Genomic DNA, 16,986 nt, shown 5'->3' on the forward strand with positions numbered 1-16,986 from the left:
CAGAGGCAAGGATAAAGCTTTACCTTCTCTGCTTTATTAACTCGGTGTCTCTAATTTTCCGTGAACAAACAGAAACATCAACGAATGAACATGAATAAAAAAGCTGCGAGTTCCATTAAAACTAAGTCTAATCAGAGAAATGGACCATAAGAGTGTGATGCAATGTGAAACTGCATCTTTCTTTATAGTGAAAATCCCCCTGCATAACTTTTTTCCATAAAAGATATTCTGGCCAAATTTGTAAACTTTTTAACCAACATGTTGGGATCTGTTAAGATATCCAGACATTTTGATGTACCCCAGAGGAAGCTATAATGTGGAAAGATGTTTCTGTATTTACAAATGGGAATACGTTTGCAAGAATATATATTTTTTCTAAAAATGATATCAACAAAAGGTTTGCTGTGATAAAAAAAATCCTCTTCTCTGTTTTCATAAGCAGACAGAATGAGAAAAAATCTTGTTTTTGCACCACACGTTTTGCAAGTTTCTAAGTTGTGGTCAATATTTCCTATTTTTGTTGTTTCTATCTGCTTGCAAATAGTGTGGGGCAGAGGTGAAAATCCCAGGGGTAAGCTCAGAAAGTTATATCAATTCTGCTCATTCTTGCTCAAGATTTTCTTAAAGACACAAATAGCTGCAAGGAAATAGTGAAAGTAACGGGGAAAAAGAAAAAAAGAATCTGACAAATTTTTTATATCTAGGTTTTTGCACTGAAGGCAAATTTACAAAAGTAAAACACCATTACACCTGTTAGACTTTTCCAGTCACAGATATAGTTTGTTGGTTGGCGAAATCCTGCAATAACCAAAGTCATCAAACTAGCTTCGGTTTACAATGTTTTTTCATCGAGCATGAACCATGCAATACTTTCAAAATAAAAATCTAATTAATAAAAATGGCAAAGAAGGAATGCTAATCATTTTTTAAATGCTCACTAGAATCTGATTTTAGAAATATGAGTTATTTGTAACACTCCAACTTCTGGATTATCCATAGTGCCAGGTAATTCCAAGTCTGCTTTTTCAAAATCATTCTTAGAACAATATGATTTACAATCTGATGCCAATAATATACAGAGTTTCAATAGATAATACAAGAGGTCCTATGATTGTGTATTCTCACACGTCTCTCATTTTAGGTGGGTCCACAGCACAAGACAAGAAATGTCTCAAAACATAACTGTGTGAAGAGAAGAAATTAGGTTTTGACAAGATAGACTTTTGTAGCGCTGGCTGTCTGGCATATTTGGGTTAGAAACATAGAGACAATAGGGAATCTAGGACACTAGAGCTTGCACATACCTTTCTTTATCTACAATTCCCTGAGAGTGTCAAGTATGGCAAATTTCTGTCATGGAAAGTGCTGGAAGTTGTAGGGAATAGTAAATGTCAAGCCACCCAGTGCTTCCATACTTCTCCCAATAAAAAGGGCATTTAAGATTTGTCGCTGGCCCTACTGCCCAGGAGAAGAAAAGCCCAAAGACACGCTTCAATTATCCTTTTTTAAAGGAATTCTTTTGGGATGTGGATAGCTGATTTTCTTTAGGCCCAGGATTAGCCTGCACCCAGCATAAACCACCAACCCCTCACATTTCTGAAAACTTGACACCCTGGGGAGTCCACTGTGGTGTATCCCACTGCCTTTTTATACCTAGAATGCCATGAAAATCTCAAACTTGGTGGGGCTCACAGAAGTTCTCCACATTTCTTTGAGGGAATGTTTCAGAATCTGTGGGCAACACCAAAAGTCCTACCACTGAGAATGTCCACATTTCTCCCAATAAAAATGGTACCCCTCTTCTGTAGGAGCAACTGACTGCCAGGATGGGAAAGGCACAAAAACACACCATTTAATTTTTTTGTCAATAGAATTGATTATTCAGATATGGATAGCTGCAGTATTTGGGCCTGTTGAGCGTTGCTAAGTCGAGCTGCACCCAGGGAAACCTATCAAACCCAGACATTCCTGAAATCTTGTCCAGTGCTGGTGTCATGCCATACATGGAAATCAGGGCAGAAAATAAGCTAGATGTGGAAGAGAAGGCACTCCAACCCCATTTCCATTTTAAGAAATGATCATCAAAGTGCCTGAAGGCAGACACAATTTAACCCCATAGTAAAACGTTCCATTCCAGGTCAAAGGCAACTAACATTCGGCTCTTGACCCTCAAATGAAATATGCAAGACCTTTTTGTTGGTCACATCTGAAGAACAACAGTCCATTAGGAAAACAATACTCAAACAGGGGGTGATAGAAAGGAATGGTCTCTACAGTTAAATCACTTTTACTGTGTTTAACACAGATACTTGATGTGTTTACTCGTTGGTGTTCACACATAAACCATTGTTCTTTCATTGCGATGTTACTTAAGTTTGCCACATTACGATTAAGGAGGATTGTTAAATTTCTCAAGGCCTGGGAAAGAAAGTGGGAGAGTCAAGTAGATTCCAGCATTCTATGCCCAAGATGATAAAGCTGCAGGCAAGTGACATTAAAACTGCTTGGCACCCGATCAAAGCTCCAACACCAACAGGCATATGAGTGCAGATCCAGCATGAGCAAGAGTTAATAGTTCATCTGTATTTTTCCTGCAACAACATGTAAGAGTTACATTTATTGACTGAGTGGTGATTGTAATACAGGGGAGCTATGACACAGTTTGATCTAGGGATTACTCTCCATTCCGCTGCAACACTGTATCCCACCATCAGCCAGATACTCAAAGCAGCAATGAAAACAGAAGGTCAGACCCACAGAGGGATCAGGTATCTGGGAAAGGAATCCTGCTTATAAGTAGTGGAGACAGAAAGGATAAGAGACTGCCAGGGCACCATTCTGAGACAAGAGGGAGGCAGGCAGTTTGGACATGAATACTTTAGCTACCCTAATAGATGGTGAGATTGTAGTAGGGAAGACGCCGGCTGATGTGCAGGGACCTTCTGAGGCTTTGAGTAGATCATAAGAGCACTATGCCCTCAAAAGGATCAACTCACTTGCAATGCGAGGAATGGATTGATGTCAGAATACCTTGTCATTTGACAGCAGAGTTTTTGATAAACAAGACCTGGTACAGGCAAAATCAACAGGGCTGTAAGGCTGTCTTCCTCCAACACACCAGCATATTAACCAGATCACCAGGCAAGAAGGAGTGGTAGTCCTCAGGGAATTAGAGGGGAGCATCGTGGGTCGGCCTATAGCTATTTCTTAGGGGCTAAATTACTTTTCTGGAAAAGGATCCCTCTCAAACATCATAAGGCTTGGGGTAGGGCGTATGAGCACTTCAAGTGAGTTTCTGCGCAAATCTTAGCAATTGTGTTCTTCAGGGTTTTGTTACCCTTTTCTACATTTCCTATTGACTTGTGGTGACAGACACCATAGAAGTGCTGCTCCATTCCTTGTGCTTTCCAGGCTGCCTGTACTACGGAGGACAGGACTCGTGTCCTCCATAGTACACAATACAGCCTGGTACTCCAAACCTAGGCATTAAGGCCCTCATTCTGACCCTGGCGGTCGGCGGAGAGACCGCGGTCGGACCGCGAACAGACCGGCGGTATTAAAAATGGCATTCTGACCGCGGCGGTCCCCGCCGCGACCGACCGCCACTTCTCCACTCCGACCGCCACGGCGGTCATGACCGCCGGGCTGGAGTTTGCGCACTCCGGCCCGGCGGTCGTCCCAAGACCGCCAAGGGTATTATGACCCTGCCTACCGCCGCGGTTTCTTGCGGGCGGGAACCGCCGTGCGAACCATGGCGGTAAGCACTATCGGGGCCAGGGAATTCCTTCCCTGGCACTGATAGGGGTCTCCCCCACCCCCCACTACCCACCCGAGTCCTCCCCCCACACCCTCCACCCCCCTGCCACCCCCCAGAGGTGGTACGAACCCCCTCCCCACCCCCAGCCCGACATGCACATACATGCACCCCGACATGCACACACCCCCAACATGCACATATACACACCCCCTACACACACATACACAACGGGGACACATACCCGCACACATACATGCAGACATGCGCACCTGCCGAACAGCACACATTACCCATAGACACAGCAGCACCCCCCGCCCGCATACACGCACTCACACACCCCCTCTACACACTCACACGCACACCCCCATGCACGCCCACATCACACAACACCCCCCCACCCCCTCCCCTCACGGACGATCAACTTACCTTGTGCGTTGGTCCTCCGGGAGGCGACGGGAGCCATGGGGAGGTGACCGCCAACAGAACACCGCCAACAGAAGACCGCCACACAGAAATGTGGGTCGTAATTCTGTGGGCGGTGTTCTGCTGGCGTGGCGGTGGAGGTTGACCAGTCTCCACTTTCCCGCCGACCGCCAGTGTGGCTGCTGGCGGTTTTCCGGCGGAACGCTCCCAGCGGTCAGAATGCGCACAGCGGCATACCGCCGCGGTCGGCGGTCTTCACCGCGGCGGTAACTCGGCGGTCTTGCGAAAAGACCGCCAGGGTCAGAATGAGGGCCTAAGTCCCTAAGTAATAGCTTATCGAAAGTGAAGGCATCCACACTGACGCAGGGGTATACTTTCATCCATCCTGAAAACATACAGACTTCAACTAACACATAAAATAAATTTATGTAATTATTTGAAGTCTACTTGGACATACATGAAGGGGCCCCAAAGCGTAGGGTGAGCAGTGAGGGTGATATTGATCCCTTTTCCATCAATGAATGGTAGACAGGTGGCTGTGACTGTGAATGCCCTTGGGCTATCTAGGAAAAGATAGCCCAAGCATTGTCTGCATTGCCTGCTTCATGATATGAATTGCCAAGGTTGGGGAGCAGAAATGCTGGTATAGCTACATGCCCAGTGCGGTCTTCCCACACTCACCAGAGTCTCTTTTGGGGCTTCAACCAAGCTTGTTTTCAACTTTCAGGAACTTGCTCCTGTAACTGAGACAAGTCTTTTGACGTGGGTACCATAAATAAGTCCCTCTGCATCCAAAGAAGCCCAAAGTCATGTGTCACTCTAAATGTGCGTTTCGAGTCTATGTATAAAGTAACGGTCTTTTCCTTGGCTAGGCTACAAGCTCTTGTGAGCACAATGAAATCTGCAACCTGAGCTGATTTGATTGTGGGAAGGTTACACCTTTCCACAACAAAATATACAGTGCAAACAGTGCAGCTAATCTCTGTCAAAGGTGCAGAGTTCCAGAAAGGACTTCTTTCTCTCTTTGTTAGTGAGTTTCACCCATTCTTTCAAAAACCTGCACATGCATTTGCTGTATATACTGTAGCTGCATGGTTTAGGCAGGCATGCCTTTTGGTGGGGGTTCGCTAAAGTTAGAACGTTCAGTCCCCATAGCAATTCCCTATCGTTACTTTCACACAGAGGAAAAAAGAGAGATGGGTCTGCAAGCCATGTGCTCGTAGCTCATCTCATGGAAGGAGGCAGGTAAGGAAACAAATCAGATGGCAGGGTCCCCTTCCGTTGTTCTTCTTTTAACTGCTATTATGGGGGAGCATCACACAATAACCCCGAAAGATCTCCTTGCTTTCAATGAACCTTAAGGCTACAGCCCGAGAGGCATGTGAAGGTGTTGGGGAAACTTGATCAAAGCATCTCTTTCGCTCACACTTTTATCCTTAATGAGTTTGTGCTTTGGGTCCAGGAACTCCTGTCTGGTTTTCCCATGTCCTGCACTTATGTAGAGCCCTTTTGCTCTAAACTATGGGATAACACATACTCACTTTCTCTTCAGACTTCTCTGGTACTTATCCATCCAACTGCTTTTATTTACATCCTTGCCGTTTCCTACGCTGGCAATAGCTATTTTTGCTTTTGTTTCGACAACACAGTAGCCACAAATAATGTAAGCCATGCAAGCAAGGTGCAAACAAATATTAAGCACTGTTGGACAGTTACCTAAAATTGGTTCAATAAGTGCTTCACGTCTCTACCATTTATCGGGGTTGGCCGGCCAGGTCGTTCTCTACACCAGTTGCTCTGGAGAACTTTTTTTTTTAAACGCAGTCCTGTTTCCTTCAAGGAAAATTGGCTGCATTTAATTAAAAACTCTCATTGAAACACGATAACAGACATGGATGTCTGTTGCTCTTGCATGCCACAATCCCTTGATTGTGGCCAATCGACCTGCCTAATCGATAATTACTAGGCAGGACGTTCTGCGGCCCCTGTGAGTTTATATTTTGTAAACAGATCTTTTTGAACAAAGTTTGGTTCGCAAAATCATAATCCATTCCCAATTGCTCGACTGTGAGGAAAGCGGTTTATTATGTGGTGTGGTTGTATGCCTAACCATGTTATAAAGCACACATCTTTTTTGTGTAGCGTCAGGTTTGTCTGAAAAACCATTGCTCAACCCTGGATAGCTGTGTTTCTGAGCAATAATTTATCAAAGGAACAAGTGTGAAGCATTAAGTACCACTGAAACACTGAAGAAGAACAAAATGCAACGCAATAAAAATTTGTAAACAAATTATAAAAATAGGTTGTATTTTTATCTTTAAATAGACATCTCTGTGACATAATTCCACCAGAGGTTTCCGGAGATATGAATTATTTTAAGAAACAATAAATCACAGATTTTCGCGTAGTGCAATAAATCACTGTAATCTACCTCAACTCAGGGTTTAGGTTTAGTTACAACGTGTAACTCAAAATGGCTATAAGGGCACTGTTGTAGTGACCAACCCCAGAAGGGAGCCATTCAGTGGGAAAGATAAGGTTGGATTAAAACAGTTACCTCACAGTCAAAGCAGTCTCCACTCCAGTTCCAGATTCTTTTGGTGAACCGCCACAGACTTTAATGGAGTGGTCCTGATGCTAGAGGTACAAGATGCTTAAGGATGTTGAGCCAGTGAGGGGGCCTTCCTGGGGCCACACCTCAGTCCATGCACACAGTGGGGTGACTTTGGCCACAGGGGTCAATGTCCTTCAAAGCCTTCGAAGTCTGGGTAAATTCCAGCCAAAAACCAGGTCTACAGTTACTTCCAAACCAGTGGCTCCATTTAACTGGTGGTAAATTCCTTGCTGAACCACTAAACTGAACTCTGATGACTCTCCCGTGTTGAGCAGATTCATGTGTAACTTTTGTGGGTCTGGACTTGGTTTCCCATGCGTCACTTTGGCATTCAGCTGAGGTGAAGCATTTTGGTACCAACTCATCAAGGCAGGGTTCTTCAGCTTTTGGGCCCCTATACCCGTAACAAAAAGTCAGCCAACTGACACTTGAAGTCACTTGGGGCAATGTTTCCTCTAGAAGGGCACCACAGGCACGGCCCTCTCTTTGGTAGCCCAAGGAGCCACAGAGGCAGCCTCTGTTGGGTCTAGGGAACAGCAGGGAAGTCCTTTCTAAAGTACATATGTGATCTGATGTCTGAGTGCCAATGGTGCCATTTCTATGCCCATGTTCACTCCTCAGGAGATGGGCAACCACTAGCCTATCCAATGGGCTACCAGCCCTCCTCCCATCTAGTGGTGACTTCCTGTAAAGTGTGGCACTTTGCTAGCCCAGAATGCACCACTCTCCCTACTCCCAACAAGACCGAACCCTTGTCTTGGTGTATGCAACTCCCTAATCCATCTCATTGGTGTGGCTACGTGGGGCATACATGATCACGGAAAAAACAGTTTGAGAGCAGCTTTCTCTCCATGTCACCGATGCCTGTCTACAGAAACAAAAGAGTAGTTTGTTTTGTGTGTGTTCACCATTTACCCTTCAAAGGTGGATTCTACTCTGAATCTCGCCCTTTGGCCTTCCTTCCAGGGAGAGGTCATACCTCCTCCAATAACAGGCCCTTTGTGTTCCTTCCTGGGAGTTGTTCATACCCTCTCCCCAGGAGAATAAAAGGATGTCACATGGCCAGTAACCGAAAAAGGTCATTGGAAAACTTGGGGGCATAGAGGCAACTTTCTAAAGCTGACATTTGTGCAAAAGTTACATTACATTCGACTTCAGCATCATCAGGTTTAATGCAATCATATTTAGTAGCCTCATTCAGAGGTTAGCACTGCTGAGTTCTCGGGTGTAACTTTGCAATCTCTGATGGGGCTAATGGCCCTTCCACAGTAAAAAGGACACTGCAGGGTTTTTACTATTAGGACCTGCAAAGTTAGAACACACATGTCCAACTTTTAATATAATGTACCTTGCCTTTAGGGCTCCATAGACCTGCCTTAGCGGTGACTTACATCCATGCTGCAGTCCACGAGAGACACTTTAACTTACAAACACTGGTGCCATATACTAGGGACTTATAAATAAGTTTACTTATGACGATTATGAGTGAACCAATCAGACATACATGTTGTAAGGCTTTACACAAAAGTAGGGTATATAGTGGGGACAAATCATACAAAAATTAGGCTTAAAAATGTTGTAACGGTCTGGTCACTAAGGACTGTTTTCACTGGACCTTCGGAGTCGAAAAGCCAGCAGCATCAGTCCAAAAACCTGTGGGTGATCATGTAAAACGATGCACTTTCTTATAACGACTACTTTTTGCAACTGGAATAATAGTACATCATCCAAACTGAATCATAACCAAAACACATAAGGAGAACATATACTCGTAAATTGTTTGACAATTATCTTTTTCTGATTAATGGAAAGAAATGCCCATTTTCTTTCCTTCTGATAAAAATCACCTTAAGGCAGGTTAATCCTCTAAATCCCTAGTAGAACTAAAAATTCAAGATGCGAGGACCCAGAGGCAATGATCATGCTAGTTCCAAGCTTGTTTATGGCCATTGATGTAATTCCCACTTCTAGGGCCAGATGTAGCAAAGGGTTTTACCCATTCTGTGTCTATGGGAACATTTGTTGGTACATATGGCCCCTGGTTTGAAGTAAAAAAATATATATAAACATAGGCTCAGAAGGCCAATTAGTGGATTTCAAAATCTCTTCCAATCTACAACCGAAAGAAGATTTTGGTGCCCTTGCAGAAAGGGCCCTTCCCCTATTGGCATTAATATCTGCCTCAGACATAATTCATTTGACCATTCTTGCCAATGCTAGAAATGATAATATAGCAAGAGGCTTCTTGAAAAAGAAGATAGGTTTACTTCCTCCAAGTGGTCTAAAGTCCATCAATGGCGCCTCATATATTTTCAGATATTTAACAACATAACACTCAGGATTTCCTGCAAAACCAGGATAAGAAATAGCCCTAATGCTGGTCTCTGTTCTCCTAGCAACCATGAAGATGATATCACCTGGAGCGAAAATTCTACTGTCAAGGTCCAACACTTTACTGATCAACATTCTCTTGCAGCAGAATAAGCATAATTATTTTTTCTGCTTCCTAGACAGACTTTCATTCGCAGGGCAACATCTCAAAAGTCTCAAAACAACATTAACATCTTAAAGGTGGGAATAGAGATGTTCAGGCAAGACAAATAAACGTATGTCATCCATAATTTGTACACCAGGAAATGTTGTCCAACTAGAGACCCTGAAATCGATACTTGAGCAGCTAAAATAGAAGATCAGTAACACTTCACTCCTCAAGAGGCTAAATCCTTATGGCTAACAGCAAGGTTAGGATGGTTACATCAGTTACCAAGGGACGGAAGTTACTCTCAGAACACCAATCAGCCTAGTGTTTTAATAGTAATCCAAACATTCTTTTCGACTGGGAGCCATGTTCCATCAAATGCATCTTGCTCTCCAGAGCTACTGAAGGACTGACCATCCTTAGGACTACAATTAAACATTTTTTTAAAAAATATATAATATAGCTTCTAGAATAGACTTCATTCTAACTTCATTCCTTCTTCCTCGTAATAATTCTTATATAAATGCCAATCTTTTTTTGGATCATTCAGCACCCCAGGTTAACCTTAGTGTTTTGGCGAGCTGGGTGCTCGTCCGCATTGGAGTTTTGATAAATCCTTGTTGGTAAACGAAGGATGGGTTCAGACTCTCAAAACCTCTATAAAAGGTGAATGAGCTCCAACTAGAGCTTAACCAAGCACAAAGGGCCCTTCTGACTTCCCTAAAACCAGAGGTGCTTTTAAGGTTAAGAAGGGCACAGGCTAAGCTCAGCGACTATTTCTTGGCTCGTGAGATAGTTAATAAACATACAAGCTTGCAGAACTGGTATGAAGAAAGTGAACACTTTGGTAAATTTCTGGCCAGGTCTGTCAATAAAATAAAAGCCCAAAAAGATACTATTAAATCTATTTTTGATGAGGGGCCGAATGCGCTGGTAAGCCATTCAAAAGATATTGAAAGAGTTTTTGTTTCTCACTATTCAAAAATATATTTGTGTTCCATTCCAACAAACGTCCAGCAGCTCAAGCAGTATTTGGATTCAATCACCCCAGCTAGTCTAGATACATCCGCAAGGGCAAATCTTATCTCTCCCATCTCATTCGTTGAGGTAAAGGAGGTTATAACGGCCTCACCAAATTGGAAGGCCTGTGGGGAAGATGGAATTCCGGCAGAAGTCTATAAAACCGTCGTAGATCAGGTAGCTGGGTGTATTGTTGTTCTGTTTAATAGTATTCTGCAGAGAGCAGACATACATGCATCCTTTACAAGAGCCACGGTGATCAGCTTTTTGAAAAAAGATAAGCCATCTTAGAAATCAGATTCATATCGTCCAATTAGCTTATTAAATTTTGACTATAAGCTTTCAGCCAAAATATTGGCACGCAGATTGACAACAGTAGTGCAGGATCTTATTCACGAAGATCAGTGCAGCTTTCTCCCGGGTAGGCTGTTAGCCATAAATATCAACTTTTTAATTCAGGTAATAGATTGCAATCCTAATAATGTTAAAACAGCGGCTATTATAATGCTGGATGCTGAGAAAGCCTTTGATTTAGTCCCATGGGAGGTGCTCTTTCAGGTCCTAGCTAAATTTAAGTTTCCAAGTCAATTTATTCAGATCTTGTGTAACCTATATTCTAAAGCTCAAATAAAAATTATTATTAACTCACGCATAGCTGGAACTCTTCAAGTCCAGCGGGGTATGCATCAGGGATGCCCCCTTTCCCCAGTGCTTTTCACATTATTCATCGAACCCTTAGCAGTGGCAATATGTCAAGACGCTTCTATTCTGGCTCCTATGACCCAGGCCCCGAAATTAAAAATGTTTGCCGACGATATGATACTTTATTTAGCAGCAGAATCTTCGAATATTGCTAGGGCTTTTGGCAAAATAATGGCCTTTACAGAGTTGGGGGGGTTTAGGATCAATCACTCTAAATCCGAAGCCCTCTTGTTCAATGCTACTGAGAATGTTCTCCCAAACGAGATGCGGGCTCAGTATCGCCTTCATCGTCCCATAAGATATCTGGGAATCTATGTATGCCATGATTTTTCAGAGCTTTTTGGATTAAATTATGTCCCTACGTTTAAGAAAGTGCAACATCTACACAAAAATGGTAAACTTCTCCGCTATCAATTATTGGTCGTGTAGCTTTCGTAAAAATGATAATCCTTCCTCTTCTCTTGTTCATTTTTTCCAGCGTGATCATCAAAATTCAGCAAAGTTTTTTTAAAGAACTAGATGTTCTGCTTTGGCAGTTTGTGTGGGCCAATAAAAAACCAAGGGCTCAGCTGGAGACTCTACCCCTTCACTTTAGGAATTATTATGATTCTGCATTTAACGATTGGGGCTCTAGAACAGCCTTATTCCCTAATTCTAGCTTTTATTTTAATATTATGCTGGTTGAGAATGGTTGCCAATTAATTTATTTTCTTAAGTTTCCAAGGCAACCTAAACACACTAGATATAACGACCCCATTATAATCTATGCTAGGCTTTTGCATTTTTGAGAAAAATATCATATCCCTGCATTTTTTTCCAAAATGTCTTTGACCCAGTCAGGGATGATGGGCTTAAATTTGATTCCTGCACATGTAAATCAATGGTTAAATTTGGGGATCACCAAGTTTTCTGACTTTTTTGCAGGCAATGAAGTAATGACCTGGGATCAAAGCTCCTATCCCAGACTTTCTAAAGTACTCTTATCTTCAGGTTCGGCATTTTTTGCTTCCATTTACTCCCTTTCTAGATTAACCCCCCTCTCTTGTATTTCAGGCATTCTTTGGGAATCAGAGGGGTTTAGGCAATTGGTACCGGATCCACAATCCCCAGGGAGCAACGCGAGTACTTTCCGGTCTTCTATCAAAGATTGAAAAGTCCACTGGGTGCAAAATCAAGCTGAAAACGTGGAGGTATTATAATAGCATTTCCTACAAGGTGATTAGAGGGGCTAATTTTAAAAGAATGGCTTTGTTCACAAAATTGATGCTTTATCTTACTCCTGTGCAAATTAGTAAAGCATTCCCAACTGTGTCAGTCTCCTGTCAGCGGTGTAATGATTCAGGGGATTGGGTACATGTGCGTTTTACCTGCCCCAAACGTTTGGATTTCTGGGGTAAAGTCTTTCAGTGGATTAGTAGGAAGATATGTTGTGTTCTTATTCCAGATACTTTGGGGGCTCTGTTTGGAATTTTGGACCATCCAAACTTAAGTTTGCGGGCAAAGCAGTTGTTTTTCATAGCCTCTCTGATCACGAAATCACTGATTCTACAAGCTTGAAAATCACCCTTTCCCTCTGCATTTGAAGCTTGGGAGGCGAAATAACAGGCACATGATGGAATGATTGACTGCACCATTGTCTTTCTAACAGGAAAAACTGCTTTACCCACTGCCAGGCACATGATCTGAACCAGGCAGGGCTCTAATGTAGATCTTGATTTAAGAGAACGAAGGTTGGGTCTACTGACTTCCCTTGAGAGAGGAGAAAAGTTAATCAAGCAGTTAATGGAAATACTAGAGTGACGTGAAAAAGATGTGGACTGTAAGCCTCTTTTTTAAAGGAATACAGGCTAGATTAGGTTTGATTTTGTGCTTACAAAATCGTCAAGTGAGTTGCAGAGAGAGCTACATGGATCTAAAAATCCGTTGCACAGGCAATCTGATCTTTTTTCTGGTAGATTTTAAAAGCTGCCAAAAGTGCAAAGGAAACGATACAGGCTGCTGCCAGTACAGGAGTGTATACTTAGCTTGCCCTGTAATTCTTTAGGTTGTATTTGCAGCAATACGGATCATACACTGATGCCAAAAGACTTTGCAGAAGTCAGGCTTTGATCAATCTGTGCCTTGGGAAAGGTTTTTTACATGAAAATAGAATACAGGTACGTTACTTAATTTGTTATATCCTTACAATTTAACTTTGCCTACAAAAAAATCCAGTTACACTCTACCACAATCTGTTGCTTCCAAGGGATATCTTGAAACATGAATCTGACGTCTCAGAGAGGATACTCATTAGAAATGGACAGCTGAAAATAAATTGCACCTATTTTGATTTGCACCATTACTTAAGTTTATGTTTAATAATGTCAATCTGGATAGAGGAGCAATATACTTTAGTGCGGGGAAGCCCGTGAGCCCGCAGCACTGCAGATGTCCTGCTGAATGTGTGGGGAGGCATACCCCCCTCCTTGGAGGTGATTATGCCCGTATCCTAGGTGGACCTAGGTTTGGGGCTCTGTGATCTGTGCAGCCCAGCGAGGCGGAGTATTGATTGCAGCATAGTGGATGTTGGACCTGGCCCTTGTTGCAGGGTCATCCCTAAACCTTTTGCCTCCTTCCTTTTTTTTTTCTGACCTGTTTTTGTTGGCTTTAAGGCTCTGCTAATCAGTGCTAAAATGCATATGCTCTCTATCTACATTGTATTGATGATTGGTTTATCCATTGTTGGCATATTTGATTTACTAGTAAGTCCCTAGTATAGTGCACCATGTGTGCCCATGGCCTGTAAATCAAATGCTGCAAGTGGGCATGCAGCACTGATTGTGCCACCCACATGAGTAGCCCGGTAAGCATGTCTCACACCTGCCATTGCAGTGTCTGTGTGTGCAGTGCTGTGCACTGTCAATTTGACCTGGCAAGTGTACCCACTTCTCAGGCCCAAACCTTCCCTTTTACTACATGTAAGTAACCCCTAAGGTGGGCCCTCGTTAGCCCCATGGGCAGGGTACAGTATATTTTAAAAGTAGGACATGTACTGTTGTGTTGTACATGACCTGATAGTGAAATACTGCCAATTTGTTTTTCACTATTGCAAGGCCTATCTCTCCTACAGGTTAACATGGTGATTGCCTCCAAATATCTTTTTAAGTGTTGTTTCCCATTGGGAGCAGATAGAGAAGTGGAGTTTGGGGTCTCTGAACTCACAATTTAAGAATACACAAAGGCAAAGTTGGTTTTTAGATTGTCTTTTTTTAAATGTCACTTCTAGAAGTGGGCATTTTCTTGCTTAACCATTCTATGCCTCTGCCTGGCTGCTGAATCCACATCTGGGTCAGACTGGCAGTTGGGCTGTTTGTCAATTCACTCTAGACAGCGACACAAACGGAGCTGACATGTGTCCTGCTTGTCCGGATAAGTCTTCCTGGGCTAGAGTGGGAGGGATGAGCAGTCACCTGCCTTTGAAACGGCTGTGCCTGCCCTCACACAATACCGACTCCAACCCCGTAGAGTGTGTTTGGGGCAGGGCAACGAAGTCTTGTTTACTACAAAGACTTTCCTTTTAAGTTTGCTTACTTCAAAGGCAGAAATGAGTATAGGTATTGTACTGCTGACCACACAACTTCAGATTACTTCTGGATCAATATAAACCTCTGCCAAGGAGAAGAGATTGATGCTTGAGGAGGACCTGCCACTCTGCCTGTTGCTTTGCTGTGCTGGCCTGCTGATGCTGCTTCTGCCCGGGAGAGGGAAAGGACTGGACACAGCTTTCTGAAAAACTGCTTGTGAAGTTTCTCCAAGGGCTTGGACTGAGTTTGCCCCCTGTTCTGAAGTCTCAGGGACATCAAAGACTTCATCTGCCAGGCCCTGGGCTCTTCTGATGAGAGTCCTGACTTTCTAAGTGGTGCCAAATCCAGTCCCTGGCCCTTAGAAGTGAAAGCTGATAAGCTGCAGGCGAAAATCTACGCACCATTGTGTGCGTGTCAGAACAATTTACGCATCGCTTACCTGGCGGAGAAAAAAATCAATGCACGGCCTCACTTGCGGGTAAGTAATCAGAGCATCGCTTGCTTTTCTAATGCGCGCTCGCCTGTGAGGCTTTATTTTTATGCCTACAAGGTACTTTGTGCCTAAACAGCGCATCTATTGATTTCTATGGATTAAGACTCTTTTTACTTTAAAAAATCATACCTTTCCTTGTGTATGTTGGAGTTTTGTAATTTTTGTCTTGTATGGTTAAGATAAATATTGGCTATTTTTCTAAACTGGTGTGGAGTCCTTTTGTGGTATTTTCACTGTGTTACTGTGTGGGTTTGAACTAATACATTACACATTGCCTCTGAGATATGCTTGACTGCTTGTGCCAAGCTACCAAGAGGGTGAGCAGGGGTTTTTTGAACTGTGTATCTCCCTTACTCTGAGTAGGATGAGGGTCGCTACTTGGACAGGGTGTAAACTGACTGCCAACTAGAGACCCCATTTCTAACAGTGGCCAAGGAGAGGAAGAGATGGTGGCCTTAGCCCTACCCTATATAGCAGTGCAGCGATACGCTGAGGAGCGGAGGAGCCCATGTGGCTACAGAAACCCTGCTGTCTTTGGAGGGCCTTGGGACATGGTTTGGCCCTGGCAGGCTGGGCCCCATCTGAACAGGCACACTCAGTCAGTGACAGGCACTCAAACTGTGGCCCCAGAGTCCCCACGGACAAAGGGGAAACCACAATGAAAGGCCTGGACTAAGCCCAGAGGTGGGGCCCCCTACGGCACCGTGGGGAGTGGTCAACTTCCCCGGGTGGGTCTACAGATACTGGGGAGGCGCTGCTCACTTACCCTGGCCCTGACACATCCCGCAAATGGTGTAGCCACTGCCTGAACCCACACTTCCTCCAACGCCAACCAGTGTGGGCCTGACTCCTGCAAATATACCCAAGTATGGTCAAACCTAAGCCGGACAGGGCACCAGTGGTGAACGGGCCCTAACACCATTCCCTCCTGGGGGAAGATGGACAAGAGGAACCCTTGCTCAAGTCCATGGGGATGCTGTGGCTGCACAGGCAGACCAATTGGGGTAAATCCTGCAGGGCAATATAAACAAGATTGATGGTGTTGCGCTCAACCTGGGTCTTCTCAGAGTGGGCCACAGGAAGCAGGCCTTCTGGGTAACAGAGGTGGAGGACGCTTTGGGCCAGGTAATCCCATACATTGGGGCTATAAAAGCCCAGCTTGGGGTGGCCCTAGTGAGTGAAGGGGATGTATGGCATTTCCCCACTGTAATCATCTTAGGAGACACTAGGTGACAGATGAGGCACCAGTGGTGACAATGCTTGGAAACTACAAGACCCTGAAAAGGTGACCCAGATCCAGGAGACTCAACTGTCTGCGCTGAAGAAAATAAGGACTTGGTTGACTACCCGGGGGTAGTGTGAGAAGCCTATAAGGCTGCCTGATGAGATATCCTGCAGATACCGATAACCCGCCGAAAAAGGGGCAAGGAGGAAAAAAAACAACACTCTGCAACGCCGCTGCTCCAGGAGTGACAGGAGATGTCTCGGCCAAGGAAGGAGACCCTCCAACTCCCATGATGGAGAACTGCAATGCAGCAGAGGGCACAGCTTGTTGCCACTACCTCTTGGTGCAGCAAAGATCATATGATGTTGGGGACAAGGCAGGCCTACTCGCAAGACTGGTGGGAGAGACAGTCACCCGTACCGGAAATAAGTTAACTTAGGCAGAGGAGACAGCCTGGGAATTTGCCTAGTATTACCAAAACTTTTATCAAACAGGCTGCAGAATGACAATGGTTAATTAGAGATGTTTCTGGGCTCTTTTGCTATCCCACAACTCGACAATGAAGCTGATGAGGTGCTAAAGTGTGACCTCACCATCAGGCATTATGCAGAGTTGGGATACGGCAGGTCCCAAATAATTCCCAGCTGAACTTTTATAAGAGATTTGGGGCACTGATGCGCCTGCACCTGCTAGCGATGTACAAGGACACC

The 16,986-nt window shown here is 44.1% G+C and overlaps 1 protein-coding gene across 2 annotated transcripts in view; it reads right to left on the reverse strand.

Annotated features, from left to right (window-relative positions):
• The window catches only part of SLC12A8 (solute carrier family 12 member 8), a 608,584-nt gene that overhangs the window by 117,084 nt on the left and 474,514 nt on the right, over positions 1-16,986 (reverse strand). The window lies entirely within an intron of this gene.

This window comes from Pleurodeles waltl, chromosome 3_1 (genome assembly GCF_031143425.1).
Source record: "Pleurodeles waltl isolate 20211129_DDA chromosome 3_1, aPleWal1.hap1.20221129, whole genome shotgun sequence".
NCBI lineage: Eukaryota > Metazoa > Chordata > Amphibia > Caudata > Salamandridae > Pleurodeles > Pleurodeles waltl.